The sequence below is a fragment of the Mesoplodon densirostris genome, chromosome 2, assembly GCF_025265405.1.
Source record: "Mesoplodon densirostris isolate mMesDen1 chromosome 2, mMesDen1 primary haplotype, whole genome shotgun sequence".
Taxonomy (NCBI): domain Eukaryota; kingdom Metazoa; phylum Chordata; class Mammalia; order Artiodactyla; family Ziphiidae; genus Mesoplodon; species Mesoplodon densirostris.
In genome coordinates this window covers 6,521,010-6,537,563 of record NC_082662.1, presented here as the reverse complement: position 1 = coordinate 6,537,563, position 16,554 = coordinate 6,521,010, and the positions used below count along the sequence as shown (strand labels likewise).

Genomic DNA, 16,554 nt, shown 5'->3' with positions numbered 1-16,554 from the left:
TCAGACTGAGGTTTATTCCTCCTGATGACCTTCTTTTCCAAAGTATTGATCTTCAGGGTCTCTAATCAGTGATAATAGATGAAGCCAACTAACCTGCTCTGTTTTCCAGGAAAGGTACTGTGTTCACTCAGTAGATTGAGGTTATTTATAGCAGTTATTCAGAGAGAGAGAGAGAGGCAGACCCAGCTTTCAGATGAGATTCAGGGAAGCAAGCGATTCAGAACCTGTTGGACACCAGCAGAACCTTCCTTTTCCATATGACGTATTGTGTGTATTCGGTACTTTTCTTACCGAAGTCAGTAAAACTAGCTACAATCATTTTGTTTGAATTACGTACAGTGCTGAGGAATGATGTGAATTTCATGAGATGTAATTAACAGATTAAAAGCCTCTCAGTTTGATATTTTTCCAGGAGCGGGAGATTAAAGACATTATGTCATTAACCTGGTACAGTTGTTTTGCTGAGCAGTACTGTAACTGTGCTCAACTTTACATAAAGTATTGGGTTTTTTCCCCACAAAGGAATTCTTTTTTTTTTGTGGTACGCGGGCCTCTCACTGTTGTGGCCTCTCCCGTTGCAGAGCACAGGCTCCGGATGCGCAGGCTCAGTGGCCATGGCTCACGGGCCCAGCCGCTCCGCGGCATGTGGTATCTTCCTGGACCGGGGCACGAACCCGTGTCCCCTGCATCGGCAGGCAGACTCTCAACCACTGCGCCACCAGGGAAGCCCAGGAATTAGTTTTGAATGTCAAAAAATAATCAATATTAGAAATTACACAGATAAGCTTGTATTCACAACTATGTTTTGGTTGATGATTAACTGAGAAGATATTTATGCGGTATAAAATTATCAAAGTTGAGGTTTGGGGGAAGTTGGAGCTGTGCTATAGAGATGTGGTAATGTGTAGGTTACAGTACTATCAGGATCTTTGATTCAGACTTAGATGCTGGATAGTCAGATTTTCTTAGCCACTGAAGACCTACCACAGATTGCTTGCTATGAACCTGTGTAGTTCTAGATCATGAGAAAGGAACAGAGTGGGTTAACTCCTTTAGCTATAGATTACAGGATGATAACTTAAAAATAAGGAAAGATCTTATTTGTTAGCCTTTTCCCTTGATACATAACAATTCAGTGTGGTACTATACTATGATCTTTTGGATCACTGTCAAAAGTCTGGCTGCCTTGTGCAGTACTAAATGCCAGCCTTTCTCAGTGGAATGTTACTGCTGTGTCAGTGGGGATGCTTCCTCAAAATATTTGTAGTCAGAACATGTGGGAAATGCTGCACGTACTGTCCCTCATATGAGAGAGTCATAGTTAATGACTCTGAGAAGTCCTGCAGTTAAGGAAACCTCTTTAGCGTTGAAAAAAAAAAATGTTGTTTTTCCCATTATGGGCCTGTGGCATCCTGTTTCTGCTGAGTATCTCCCTAAGAAAAACCATTTTTGAGGAAACTAGTTTGAGAACTGTTGCACATTCATATTGCATATTCTGCAGGATGAAAGGAAATCCTTCCTGCTTGGTGCTTAGAAGACTCTGTGGAAGAAGGTTGCTAATGGCTTATTTTCAAAACAGCAGGTTCTTGTTTTGGGGAAGAACTGTGTACTCAGGGAGGCAGACGTTGTTTCAGTAAATCTGAGGACCTTTGTGAAATGTGAAAAAGATACAGCCTCTCTGGAAGCTAAATATGCTATAAAGGATGTACGACAACCAAAAATGGCTATGAAAGTTTTCTTTGGCACTCAGAGCATAACTACTTCCTGTGAGGTGCATCTTGTGCTTGGGTGGCTGACAGCCGTGGCCTGGGGTTTGCGTCCTGCCAGGTCCTGCCAGTCTGTAAGAGTAAGTAGGAGTGGGCTTCCCTGGTGGCGCAGCGGTTGGGAGTCCGCCTGCCGATGCAGGGGACACGGGATCATGCCCCAGTCCGGGAAGATCCCACGTGCCGCGGAGCGGCTGGGCCCGTGAGCCATGGCCGCTGAGCCTGCGCGTCCAGAGCCTGTGCTCCACAACGGGAGAGGCCGCGACAGTGAGAGGCCCGCGTACCGCAAAAAAAAAAAAAAAAGAGTAAGTAGGAGTAAGTAAGAGTCTTACTCTTCGGTGAGGAGACTGTTTCTGACCTTCTCAGTGGTTTCATTTCTTTTGCAGTTATGCATTCGAAGCTAAATGACTTCTCCAAATAGCTTCTTTCTCAATGGAGGATTTTAAAATAGTGCCTATTCTTTAAGTTTATCTAATCTGAAGAATCAGAAGTAGGGTACTGTGGTTAGATTCCCAGGTGGGACTTGATTCTTTTCTTTCCTTCGTCTTTCTTTTTGGTCTTTCTCTTTCTTGGTGCAAAGTACTACAGTAACATCTTCTGTTAGTGATGAAAAACCATTATCCTCACCCAATTGCAGAGATTCTCTGTGGTTAGTTGTATCTTAAGTGTTTCAGTAGGGACTTTATGGAGCATCATAAGGGATTTCTTCAGTGTATTATTGTTATTCTCATTTGTTTCTTTAGGATGTAGAACACAAATTAATTTTTTTCTTTTTCCTTTTCTGAATTGGTTTTAATACTCAAATTAAGTATAAATTACAAATACCCCCAAAATGTCATTAAGAATGAGCCTAGCAGTGAGTGATACCGTGAGGATAAAAATAGACTATTATATAACTATACTTCCTTGTCCTAGGGGGACAGGCCTATGATTATTTGGTCTGAGAAGAATGAGGTTTTATTGAGAAATCGGGTATTTAGAATTTGTCACTAGCTAAGGTTTAACCTCATGCCTGGTTACAACCAGTTCTCTTTTGTTCCTGCTCGTCATCTCTGGAGTTACCTTTATTTTGCCCTTAGAGGCTCGGCGTGATGGACTTTTAGTTACAGTGCCCGTGTTACCTCCTGCCTTGGGGTCTTTGCACGTGCTGTTGCCCCCCCCCCACACACACCCCCACCGCCCCTTCCCCACAACACACAGAGACATACTTAACTGCTCTCCTTTCTTCATTTCTCCCATTCCAGTGTCATTGCCTTTCCCCTCCCACGTTTTCTAGATTTCCTTAATGGCTACTGTCCTGGCATCGTGTATCTTTTCTTCTAGCACTTATAACAGTAATAATTTTCTATTTATTTCTGTTACTATTTTAGGATTAATAGCTGTGTCTCTCTTCCATAAAGGCAGCAACTCTGTTTTTGCTTACCACTGAATTCCTGGAACCTACAATAGTGTACACATAGTGTGTATTCCATAATATTTGTTTGCATTTGTTTGTTTGTTTGTTAGTTTTGTTTTTGGCCTCGCTGCTTGGCTTGCGGGATCTTAGTTCCCCGACCAGGGATTGAACCTGGGCCCACGGCAGTGAAAGCGCCAAGTCCTAACCACTGGACCACCAGGGAACTCCCAGTATTTGTTGAATAAATAAGTTTCTGAAAATTTTTTTCAAAAATATATTGACTGATAAATGATGTCAAAGTTAGAATAATGCTTCTGGAAGTCCATCTTGAATCATTTATTTCCCAATGGATGATTTAACAGACTTGTTATAAAATAAAAACCAAAACAAAAACCTTGTGGAGCTCTGTTTATATTTTGCATCTGTGTCTAATCTGACTTCTTTGTTGTCTATCAACCGTTACTCTACTTTTGAGATGACTGTCACGGTAACAAATTGATTCATTACACAGCTGTGTGCAGCCAGATTTCCCTTATGGGCCTCTTTAGCATAAAGTATTGATTTCTAAAATTTGCTGTGGGTGGCATATAAATTTCTTTCTGCTTCTTTTTCTTTTCCCTAGCTTTATTGAGATATAATTGACACATGACATTAAACTTAAGATGTATAACATAGTTATTTTATATATGTATATAATGCAAAATGATTATACCACAATGAGGTTAATTAATACATCCATTACAACCCAAAATTACAGTCTTGTGTGTGGGTGTGTGGGTGTGGGTGGTGTGAACTTTTAAAATCTATTCTCTTAGCAACTTTCTTTTCTTTCTTTTTTTTTTTTTAAAGAAGATGTTGGGGGTAGGAGTTTATTAACTTTATTTATTTATTTTTGCTGTGTTGGGTCTTCGTTTCTCTGCGAGGGCTTTCTCTAGTTGTGGCAAGCAGGGGCCACTCTTCATCGCGGTGCACGGGCCTCTCACTATCGCGGCCTCTCCCGTTGCGGAGCACAGGCTCCAGACGCGCAGGCTCAGTAGTTGTGGCTCACGGGCCTAGTTGCTCTGCGGTATGTGGGATCCTCCCAGACCAGGGCTTGAACTCGTGTCCCCTGCATTAGCAGGCAGATTCTCAACCACGGTGCCACCAGGGAAGCCCTCTTAGCAACTTTCAAATATACACGGCAGTATTCTTAACTATAATCACCGTGCTGTACATTATATCCCCAGAACTTATTCATCTTATAACTGGAAGTTTGTACCCTTTGACTGCCTTCACCCATTTCCCCTACCCCTATCCCCCACCTCCACACCTGTGGCAACCACTAATCTCTTCTCCGTTTCTGAGTTTGGTTTTCTTAGATCCCACATCTAAGTGAGATCATACAGTATTTCTCTGTCTGACTTTTTCACTTAGCATGATACCCTCAGGGTTCATCCGTGTTCTTGTAAGCAGCAGGATTTCCTTCTTTTTTTTTAGTGGCTGAATAATGTTCTGTTGTGTACCTGTGCATTTTCTTTATTCCTTCATCCATCAGTGGACCCTTAGATTGCTTCCGGGTCTTGGCTATTGTAAATAATGCTGCAGTGAACCTAGGGGTACAGATATCTCTTCCAGATAGTGATTTTATTTCCTTCAGATATATACCCAGAGGTGGAATTCTGGATCAAATGGTAGTCATATTTTTAATTTTTGGAGAAACTCCCATGCTGCTTTCCAATTTACATTCCCACCAATAGGATATTCACTATTTCCAGTTAGATACTGTGATTCCTTTATTCTTGATCAGGTAAAAGAGTCAAAAAAATTAAATTCAAATCACTGAGAGATATTTTTTCACTTCGTCAGGTCACTTTTGCTTGCTATTTCGATAAGGAAAGTGTTTTTTAAAATGTGCTTACTAAGCTGGTTCTCTGTTTTTTGTATTCTGTCATTTCAACTGATAATTTTTGGTTCTCCCATTTACCCTAGACATATTCGTAGAATAAAAGAAACCTACATACAAGAGAGGAGGAAAAAAAATCCAAGACTCAGAATTTTCAAGTTTGTTATATCTCTGGTTCTTCTGCTTTCATAAACAAAGAGTGAAATTTTTCATGAAGATAAGCTTTACTTATAAAAGACGAACATTTAAGTTTGTGGTTTATGAAATCTTAGGTGAAATAAAACACTTCCCCCTTTTATTTGCAAATTTTCCTTATTGTTTGGAACTGGGGACTTGAACTGATAAAGGACCTAGAAACTAGAATTGATTTCATATTGAACATTGAGATGTTAATTCCTTTTGATGCAAATGGAATCTAAGCTGGAAAAATCTAAACAAAATGAAACCTGGGGATCTAATTTGAATTAAGATTTTACACACACACACACACACACACAACACACACACACACACACACACACACACACACACACACACACACACCCATGGACTATTGAAGTTAAAAGGAGACTATTAATCAAAGCATAATATTGAGTGGACACAAAAGAGTATAATACTGTATGATTCCTTTTATATGAAGTTAAAAAACAGGTAAAACTATTCTTTGGTGTTTTGAAGTCAGGATAGCAGTTACACTGATGGGGCGCTGGTGTCTGGAACAGAGCGTGAAGGGGACTTTTGGGTCTGGTCATGTTCTGTTTTGTGGTGATAGTGCTGGTTACATGGATTTGTTCACTTTGTGAGAATTTATCATGCTTTGCAGTTTGCTGTATGTCTGTTATACTTCAGTGAGAAATTTACTTAAAAGGAAAAAGGAAAGTTAAAACGTGAAACTTTAAAAACTGTATAGTCTCCCTTTGGTTCAAGTTTCTATTTAAGGAGGGAAGGGAGTTACCAGCATTTTAACAAATGGTCTGTCCTAACATTTAGCTGCTGATTCTTCACTGAGGGGTTGGTCTTCGACCAGTTAAGAGGCTGAATTTGGTTTCAGAATCTTGATTTTCTGAATAATTGAAAGCTTATCTACTGCAATCACACAGATAAACATTTCCTTTCTAAAACAAAGGTGAACAAAACTCTGGCATTTGGTGTTCCAGGACATACATTTTAGGAGAAAATAAAAGCTCATTTGATCTGCAACTTTTTATCCATGGCTTTTATATGTAGAAGAATTTTAGGTAGAAGTGACATGAAAGTGAAGGTGTCTTCTTGAGGCATTCTTATTTGGGAGGGGGCATGAGTTTTTCTGATGATTGTGAGAATATTTTTTGTGTAACAAGAAACATGAATTCTGGCATAAAGGAACCTTTAGGGATGATAGTGGTTTGACTTGTTTACAAGTTCGTTTGCACTTAATAAATCTAATATTAACCTCCTTAGAGCCTTTCAGTGGATCCCATTTGCTAGTAGGACAAAGTCCAAAATCTTCACATGGCACACCAGACTGTGATATGATTGCCTATCTCCACAGTCATCTTTAGATTTTTTTTAATCTGGGAAGAAGCACAGTGAGGCCGTGCATGAGTTTGCAAGGGCTGTCATAATAAAGTACCACAAACTGAGTAGCTTAAACAACAGAAATCAATTGTCTCACAGTTTTGTAGGCTACAAGTTCGAGATCAAGGCCTCGGTAGGGTCATGCTCCTGCTGAAGGTGCAAGGGAAGAATCTGTCTATTCCAGGCCTCTCCTAGCTTCTGATAGTTCCTGGACTTGTGCTAGCATAACTGCAGACTTCACAGGGCATTCTCTTTGTGTGCCTGTTTTTGTGTCTCACCAAATTTCTCCTTTTTATATAGACATCAGTCACTGGAGTAGGGCCCTACCTCATTCTAACTAGTTACGTCTGCAGTGATTGGTTTTCCAAGGAAGGACACATTTTGAGGCACTGAGGGTTAGGACTTGAAGGTATGAATTTTGGGGAGATGCAGTTCAACCCATAACAGGCAGGAAGAGCTTTGTTGCTACATGGACTCAAGTTTGAGTGACCCAAGGTTCACTGACCACTTCAGCTCTCTTAGTTGTGTGTCCTTGGAATAGTTGTGAAAATGTATTTCTTATTTTTAATCACTATAATGTGTACTTTTAGTTGTGGATTGCGTTAATTTTTATTTTTTCTGTTTCTTTTGAAATTCTATTTCAACTTTTCCCAAGCCTCAAGAAATGATAGCCTTTTAAGTGTTTATTAGGAAACTGTTCAAATTCTAAATATATGTAAAAGAAAAAATTTTAGCACATAAAAAGTTACTACTTTATGAGGGTAGAAGAAACAAGAGGAACTTCTAAAATTATTCTAACCAAGAGAATGGAAGGTGGTAGAGTTTTGAGACTAGTTAGCCATATCTTTTTCTATTTCATAAGGAAAGGTTCCTTAAGTACAGTGAGACATGTCCTCCAGACGCTTGCTAGAGTGCCTGAGGTTGGCCACAGGTGGGCGTCCCATGAGAGTTGGTTAGAAATGCACAGTCTCAGGTTCCACCCCAGACCTACTGGGTCAGAATTTTTGTTTTCAAAAGGTAATTTACATACACATTAAAATTTGAGAATCACTAATCTAGACCAGCGCTTCCCGGTCTTTTTCAGGTTAATGCACAAATATAAAATGAGCACATTGCTTGAGGGTTGAGAGGATCAGCATCCCAGCATACCTGTCACTTATTTACAGCAGAGTGGAATTGAGGCAGATCCAAAAAAGGGAGAAAAGGAAGATACTCTTTCATGGCTAGAGTTGTGTGTGGTTTATTTATTTATTTTATGTATGTATGTATGTATGTATGTATGTATTTATGGCTGTGTTGGGTCTTTGTTGCTGTGCGCGGGCTTTCTGTAGTTGCGGTGAGCGGGGGCTACTGTTGGTTGCGGTGCGCGGGCTTCTCATTGCCGTGGCTTCTCTTGTTGCAGAGCACAGGCTCTAGAGCACAGGCTCAGTCGTGGCGCACGGGCCTAGTTGCTCCGCAGCATGTGGGATCTTCCCGGACCAGGGGTCGAACCCGTGTCCCCTGTGTTGGCAGGCGGATTCTTAACCCCTGCACCACCAGGGAATCCCCCATGGCTTGAGATTTTGATATAAAATGCAGCATATGTAGTTCAGGAGGCATAGAGGTGGCTGTAGAATTAAATTGTGACCAGTCAACTGGGAAAGATTTGGATCTTCTAAAGTGCCTGATTGCAAAAGGAACTGTGAACTTGGGTACAAATAAACAGATGTGAGGCAGAGAGGGAGCTGTAATCATGGATGATAACTAACCGGTTTTAAAACACCTGCTCGTTTCCAGTACTGGGCTTGCTTTAACGTGTTGTTTCTAGTCCCCAAAGTCTCTACACAAATCAGTCATTGTTTCCCTGTAGTACACATGGGGGCAGAGAGGCCACACAGCTAGTTTGTAAGACTGCACAGGCCTGGGAGAATTGGTTAAAGCCAAGAATGGATGGACATTTGCAAAAACTACTGAAGACAATAAAAATAATAAACACAGTTATGTTGAAAGATAAAGAAGGGATAGGCCCATTTCTTAGAAAATGCAAATGATTGGCTCCTTTTCTTTCTCCTACTCCTAGTTACATCTTGCCTCCTTCTGAAAATTGTTTATCTCTCACTTGCTAGACACATATAAAGAATCGTTAAAAAGGTAAATGCATAACAATTACGGGAAGTATGCTGAGTGGGGCAAGGTAAATTGTTGCAGAATATTTAGGCTACCGTTGAAACCTTACCCCAGCAACTGAAAGGGAAGATACATGGTTTATGTGATCTAATAAATGTGAGCATATTGTATTCATTCAAGTTTTTTTAATGCAAGCTGGGGAACATTGGCCACATCACACACAAAAACAATTTGTTGGTAGAATAACACCCATAATGGGTGGAAACCTGCCTGATCGAGGGAAGTTCCGATTCTGGGTCAGCAGAAACTACTGACCATTCCATCTGGGTGCTACCACTGGAATAGGTGTCCTTCAGCATTTTCCTGTCTTGCTGTCACTCAGCTCCAGCCACAGTCTCAGAAGAGTAAATTTGGTTGGTGAAGCTTGAATTGCATGTCTGTGTCTTGGATCAAAAAAGACAGATCTTGATTTATTGCTCCCCCTAAAACTGCACATGGTGGAGCTACAGTAATTCCCCTCAGTGGAATTCGGGAGCTGTTTGGTGGGGGAAGTAGATGAGAGATGGCCAGGAGAACGGCATGTGTTCCCTGTGTACCACTTTATCAGGAGACTCTCACTGTGTCACCAGATTCAAGGAGAACTTCTAACGACATATGGATATTTATAAATAGTTTGTTTTGCTATGCATGTGCTAGGTAAATAGAGGAACTATGTCAGTGGAATGTGCGACTTGTGCTGGTTCATATGCAGCTTTTCTAGGCAAGAGGTGTGTGAATAGAGGAAGTGGAGTTATAGTGTGCATTATATGGCATAATATAGGCCTATAGTTCAGCAGAAAAAGAAAAAGAAGATGAGAATTTAAACCTTCACTTTGGCTGTTGCACCAATGAGAGCCCTTTCATCTCTCTTTAAAGTGAAATGAAAAAATGAGCACCTGTCTTGGGGCTCCTTCTCCAGAGAGGTGCACCCCACCTTACGTGCCTGCTTTTGCTCGCCTTTACAGAAGCCCCATGTTAATCTGCACTATTTCGGTACCTTTGAGTCAGCATCTGCTGTTTTTATGTATTTTAAATATTCCCTAAGGCAGCTTTCAGCACCTCTGTGTGCCTGCTTGGGCTAGGCTGTGTTATTTCTTGAGGTTATACTTACTGATTTAAAAAAAAAGTGGGGGGGACTTTCCTGGTGGCGCAGTGGTTAAGAATCCGCCTGCCAATGCAGGGGACACGGGTTCGAGCCCTGGTCCAGGAAGATCCCGCATGCCGCAGAGCAACTAAGCCCATGAGCCACAACTACTGAAGCCCATGTGCCTAGAGCCCGTGCTCCACAGCAAGAGAAGCCACCGCAATGAGAAGCCCGTGCACCGCAACCGAGAGTACCCCCGCTCGCTGCAACTAGGCAAGGCCCTCACAGCCACGAAGACCCAACGCAACCAAATAAATAAAATAAATAGATAAATAAATTTATATTAAAAAAACCGGTAATTTGATTTTAGAGTTGCAGTAGTTTTGGGTAAGCTGCCCCTTACCCTGTATTTTATTTTTAGTAAACATTTTTTGCAGAACATGAGGTTTTCCCACCAACATATATATTGTGTTACAGCAGAAGTGTCTACATGAGAAACAGTGAACCACAATGTATTCTTTTTTTTTTTTTTGGCGGTATGCGGGCCTCTCACTGCTGTGGCCCCTCCCGTTGCGGAGCGCAGGCTCCGGACGCACAGGCCCAGCGGCCATGGCTCACGGGCCCAGCCGCTCCACGGCATATGGGATCCTCCCAGACCGGGGCACGAACCCGTATCCCCTGCATCGGCAGGCGGACTCTCAACCACTGCGCCACCAGGGAGGCCCCACAATGTATTCTTAACCTATATATTCCAAAAGAAACAGAAATGTTCTATATGCGGCCATTTGAAAATCACCCTTGATAATGGCAGGTATATGTTATGGATAAACAGTAATCCTTTGAAGGCATTTTTATGAACAATTAATTCTCAAACTCAGAGATCTAGCTTTCTGGTAATCTATTCACCTGTTTCCTGGATCCCACTTTTAGCCTGCATCCAGAAATCCTCTGGACACCCCACAGCCCCCAAGGACCTCTGATCTGTGGCCTCACCCCTTCTCACAGTCCCTTTACCCCTTGACGTTTCACACCTGGTTTAAATGCCGCCATTTCCATTCCTCTTGTGTCTTTTCCTTGCTGTTCCACTCCAGAAGGACAGGGATCTTTTCCCTTTTAGCTCACTGATGTACCCCGGTTACCTAGAAAAGTGCCTAGGACATTCTAGGCACTTTGTTATTTTTTCCCCAGATGTTTATCAGCATAGGCAGGGGTGGTGACTCCACACTTGAGTGTTCGCCCTGTGTTTCTTGGGCAGCCTGTCTTGAATAGCATTGTCTCAGCTGCCTTTAGGAGCTGGGCAGTAAACACATGGACAGAGTGGCTGATGTAAGGACTTCCTTGAGCAGGGTCCTCAGGCTGAAATTTTATGTAGAAAAGACTATCCAGAAAGTTTACTTTGGTTTAAGAAATTGGTATTCAGTTTGTTAAAGTTATAAATTAGAATACATGGCACTACTTCTTAAAAGTTCAGCTTACAAATCTTATACCCTTTATAAATTAAATAAATTTTAACAGTCACTTTTAAGGGATTTTTGAATTGTGATTGGTCTTGTTTTTAAAGTAATATCTTCAACATTTAGGCTTGCTTATTAAGTAAATTAAATTTAATATGTGGTTTCTATTGTTAAGGGACCTTTTAACGCAAACCTTCCCAAAGCACTTAATGCTTCTCATAGATGAAGTAAATCATACCTATGAATGAAGTGCCTTAAATATTTCAGTGCTGTGCGTAAGCTCACTTAGGTTTCAGTCTTGACCGCCCCTCTGAATCAGTTTCACACATGGGGGAGGTGGGTGGTCGCAAGGGACAACCTCTGTGCCTTTGTTTCTTCACTAGTGAAATGGGGATCAGAGTACCCACCCCAGGGGCTTTACATGAGTACACACGCATACACACAGGGCTTCTTTAGAGAGACCAGGCATATAATATGGCCCTAGGTAGTGTTACTTTGAAAAATTGGAATTACAGGATATTGTTGTAAGCCACATTCTTTTAACTATAAAAAGAATAAAAATATCAAATCCTGATTTCTTATTAACCCCCAAAATGTTAATATACTTTTGATTCTCTCAAGTCTTTCTTTAATTCTGAATGCTCTCAGGGATGGAAGATGTGCCAATTTAAGGAGGTAATTACCACCAAATTGGGGTTACTTAATTTTTAATCCTCCTAGATTGAAAAGCTATGTATCTACTAATGGGAGATATTTATAGTCACTAAGCCTCCATCTTCAGAACTCTAAAGGGAAATGGCTTCTGACCTCACATTATCTAATTCTTTGACTATTCATAGAAGTCTGCAACTCTTTTATGGTTGGCTGCCTGGTTTTTTTTTTTTTTTTAATTAAAAAAGTTTCACCTTTGGCTGGAAAGGCTGTTGAACACAATGGGACCCTAAGATACGCGTGCTTCCTCTCCAAAGATGAAGGGCTTTGACCCTCTTAGGATCTCGTGTTCTGTTTTCTTAGGACTGTGTAATCCTTATGGGTATTTGAAATGTTCAGTGGAATGTTTGCCTGCCTAGTGATGACAACAGCTCATGAACTTATCCTGTGACACAGGAGTGGGCTCAGGCAAAAACTTTTCCTAGGAAGCTGATTTGCTTGTTCAAATGCTCAGAAAAATATCTCAATGAAGTGTGGAAACCACACGGAATTCCGGGCGAAGGTTATTTTGAGAGGGGACATTACTCTGCCCTCAACCACCTGTGCTCTGACGTTAATGTAGCTACTGCTGAACATGAGCTCTGGCTGTTCAGGACTCCATTCGGGTGGGTCAGTCACGACGCGGTCCCAGTTCTGTATATTTGTGTGTCTGAGTCTGAATTGCACTTGCCTCTTGCTGTTCGTTTCAGTATTATGGTAAACACAACGTGCACCCCCCTTCCCCCCGCCCCCGCCCCGTTCTTTCGGTCTCAGTAGAACCTGCATCTTTCTAGTTCATTGAAAGCATTATATGAAGTTGAAAAAGGGAGCAGGACTTATCAAGAACCCCTTATCAGTATTTTGATAAAGAGACTTAAAGGCCAGTTTTCTTTTCTTTTCTTTTCTTTTTTTTTTTAATTGATGGTATGTCACTTGGCCTGTTAATGCCCTGTTCACAGGTTGCAGAGTGCAAGCATACCTGTTCCACTTTGATTTCACTGTTGTCCTCTATGTCGAGTTCCCAGCATGGTTTTCACACAAGAAAAGGTACAAGAAAAATGATTAAAAAAATGAATGGTAAAGAAGTCCAAACGAGGTGAGAAGAGTAGAAGAGATCACCTCGGCATTAGATGGCAGGTGGATTTCATCTCCTCTTCCAGGTGAACGAGGCTGAATGTAGTCTGTTTGGAAGGAGTGCTCTGAGCAGCTGACAGTGTTGTTCTTGGGTGCAGATGTGGGAATATTTCCATCCTTGATCTAGAGTCATAAAATGAGCTGAGTTTTCAGCCCAAATGGAGAATGTGACAAGGAACTTGGAGATGCAGTATTAGAGGCACTTCGTTATCCTCGTAGGCATGAGCTGAAAGGTATATTTTGTAATCCTCAGCTCAGTATGCTTGATATTAACCACTGGAAAAATTCTTGAGCATTTTATAGCAGAAGGTTTCTGAGCATATGTGTCATTAATGAATAAAAACCCTTTTACGAGGTAGTCTTCTATGGTGTAATTTCACATTTTCAGCTGAGCTACTTGTCTTACTTAGCATTTCTAGAGCAGTGGTCAGCAAACTCTCTCTGTAAAGGGCCAGAGAGTAAATATTTTCAGCTTCGCTGTAGGCCATACAGTCTCTGTTGAAACTGCACTGCTCTGCCCTTGTGGCATGAAAGCAGTGACAGATACGATATAAATGAGTGAGGTGCTGTGTTCCAGTAAAAATTTATTTATGGACAATGAAATTTGAATTTCATGTAATTTTCACGTCAAAAAATATTCTTTTTTTCCTCCAAGCATTAAAAAAATGTAAAAACCATTCTGTACTTTGTGGGCCTTACAAAAACAGGTCATGGGTCAGATTTGACCTATAGGCCATAGTGCCGATCTTTGCTCTGTGGGTTTCCTGCTTCAACTTCTAGTTCTACCTGTTTCCATAATCCTTAAACTTCTTTCATCACCTACTATTTTTTTTTGTGTGTGTGTGTGTGTGGTACACGGGCCTCTCACCGCTGCGGCCTCTCCCGTTGCGGAGCACAGGCTCCGGACGCGCAGGCCCAGCGGCCACAGCTCACGGGCCCAGCCGCTCCGCGGCACATGGGATCCTCCCGGACCAGGGCACGAACCCGTATCCCCTACATCGACAGGCGGACTCTCAACCACTGCGCCACCAGGGAGGCCCCATCACCTACTATTTTATGCTGCATTAAAAAATTTTTTTTACTTTGATTTATCCAGTTAAAACATATTTTTTTACTTGTTTGTATTGTTGAAACCATTTAGGTATTAAATTTTAACTTTTTCTGCTTCCTATCAAGCTCTACGAGGCATAGAATGATACCTTAAAAATAAGGTATTTGCTGGGATGGTGACACTTTGAAACTCTGTTTATTTCTGTTTTCTTTTTGAAAGAGTGTATGTACGTATCCTCTATAAAGAATCTGAATAGAAACTGAATGAGAAAAGAATGTGAATTAGTTAAGATGTCATCATTATAAACTAGCACAAATCATGACTGTCTTCAGGGGTGTTATTACCTAACAGCTGTGTGATACGTCTTGGGGAGTCTTGGTCGTTGGTCGGTTGTAAAGCAAACTAACAGCCTTCCGGAGACTTCTGTTCCTATGGAACTAGAGCACCTGGATAACACAGCGGCGTGGGGAGAGATCAGGGGGAGGCGGGGGTTCTTTGGTTTGAATCTCCAGGCTGGGTACTAAAATCAGCCCAGTGGACTGGGATGAAGTGAGTCCCAATCACAGTGGAACAAGATTTATATTTACCTGGAGTCTAATTGGACTGATATTTCCTGCAGTTATGTTAAAATCCTCTGCCCTTTTGCTTAGTGAGCAAGTGTTTGAACTCTTAAGCTCTGGAGGTTTAGCTTTTGCTGGCTCCATTAATTGTTACATGTTCCCTTTATTGTAATTATATATTGATGCCTTTGTAGTAGCTGAGGAAATTGCTGAAAGAGTTGTTTAATCTGTTATACTCTATCAGTTTTGTAAAACGCTCTTTTTAAAAGGAAACAATTTTGATTTGAAGTGGCATGGTGGTATTTGGGTTGGCTAACATCGTTTAAATTGAAATGCAGGAATTTGGCTCTGTTCTTGACAGAGATTGGCTTGTATTTGACTTTGACCCATGTGTTTGTCATCTTTCCAGATATTGCCTTCTATTTATTCTGACAGCTTCACCAGCTGAGAAAACCAGACTTTCCACAATTAAAAATAATGTCTGTGGATTTAAAGATGGGGCAATATATTGTTTGGTGAATTACTTTAAAATGTATGTGCATAAGAGTGATTTCTTTTCCTTTTTCAAAGCGTTTAAATACCGCAGAATAGATACCTGTGTGCCTGAGTTTTGATTTGGGGATAACTGAATACCCTAAATACTAGAAAACGTAAAAATACAGGCTTTTCTTTTCTACTCCTTCATATGCTTGTGTTAGTGTACACTTCATAATAGATTTTAAGTACCATAAAATAGATAAGGGAAGATCAGGAAGTTACCTGGTTCATTCATTCATTAATCCATTCATTTATTGGCTGTGTTTTGTCTTCGTTGCGGTGCACAGGCTTTCTCATCGCAGTGGCTTCTCTTCTTGCGGACGGGCTCTGGGGCGCACGGGCTTCAGTAGTTGTGGCTCTCAGGCCCCAGAGCGCAGGCTCAGTACCTGTGGCATATAGGCTTAGTTGCTCGGCGGCATGTGGGATCTTCCTGGAGCAGGGATTCAACCTGTGTCCCCTGTGTTGGCAGGTGGATTCTTAACCACTGTGCCACCAGAGAAGTCCCACCTGGTTCTTTTAGGTTAATGCTTAAGATGCGTGGAAATGGATAAACTTTCACTTTACCGGTGTATTAAGTTCATACACAGTGACTCTTTATCATTATGTTTGCATTAAATATCCAGTACCTTTAAACCTTTTTCATTATTTCACTATTAAATACATGCTTAAGCCAATTAGGCAGCATACTGTATGTTACATATGAACGATATTACACATTTGTTCACTCATTTAACCTCTAAATTTATTTTCTCACATATCTCTAAATTTCCTTATTCATCTGCCTTTGCAAGGAATGCCTTTTCAATGATGTCCGGTGTGATAATCAGTGTAATGTGTAAAATGTGTAAACTGAACTGTAAAAGGCAAAGATAGGGTTGTTTTATGTTCTCTCTGAAGGCTGTAGATATTGTTCTGGCTTTCTTTGTGTGCTGGGTAGATGTTGATGCTTGACAGATGGTGTGCTAGTCTTACTTTAGACTGATCAGTAGAGATGTAATGAAAATATAGTTTTGGGGGGCATTTGGTTGTGGCTATAAGTTCCTTTTAAAAAGGAGAAATGGATTGAGTTTATAATATAATTTTTAATATTATTTCAGTATGTTGCTTTTCATTATTCTCATTATTAACATTTTAATTTGTAAAGCTATGCATAACTGTTCGCTCTGAAGCCGGGCATTATTATTATTAGCTGGTGTTTAGTTCTTAGACTTTACTGGCCCTGAACATCCCATTGGTGCTGGTATTATAGAACATAGGTACTGTACAGTTACCAGATTGATTGAGGGAATGTTAATTCTTTG

The 16,554-nt window shown here is 41.0% G+C and overlaps 1 protein-coding gene and 1 non-coding gene across 5 annotated transcripts in view; one reads left to right on the top strand and one right to left on the bottom strand.

Annotated features, from left to right (window-relative positions):
• Window positions 1-16,554, top strand: part of RERE (arginine-glutamic acid dipeptide repeats) — a 429,369-nt gene that overhangs the window by 166,164 nt on the left and 246,651 nt on the right. The window lies entirely within an intron of this gene.
• TRNAE-UUC (transfer RNA glutamic acid (anticodon UUC)) lies at window positions 3,310-3,382 on the bottom strand. The gene has a single exon. It is a non-coding gene; the product is annotated as a tRNA-Glu (tRNA).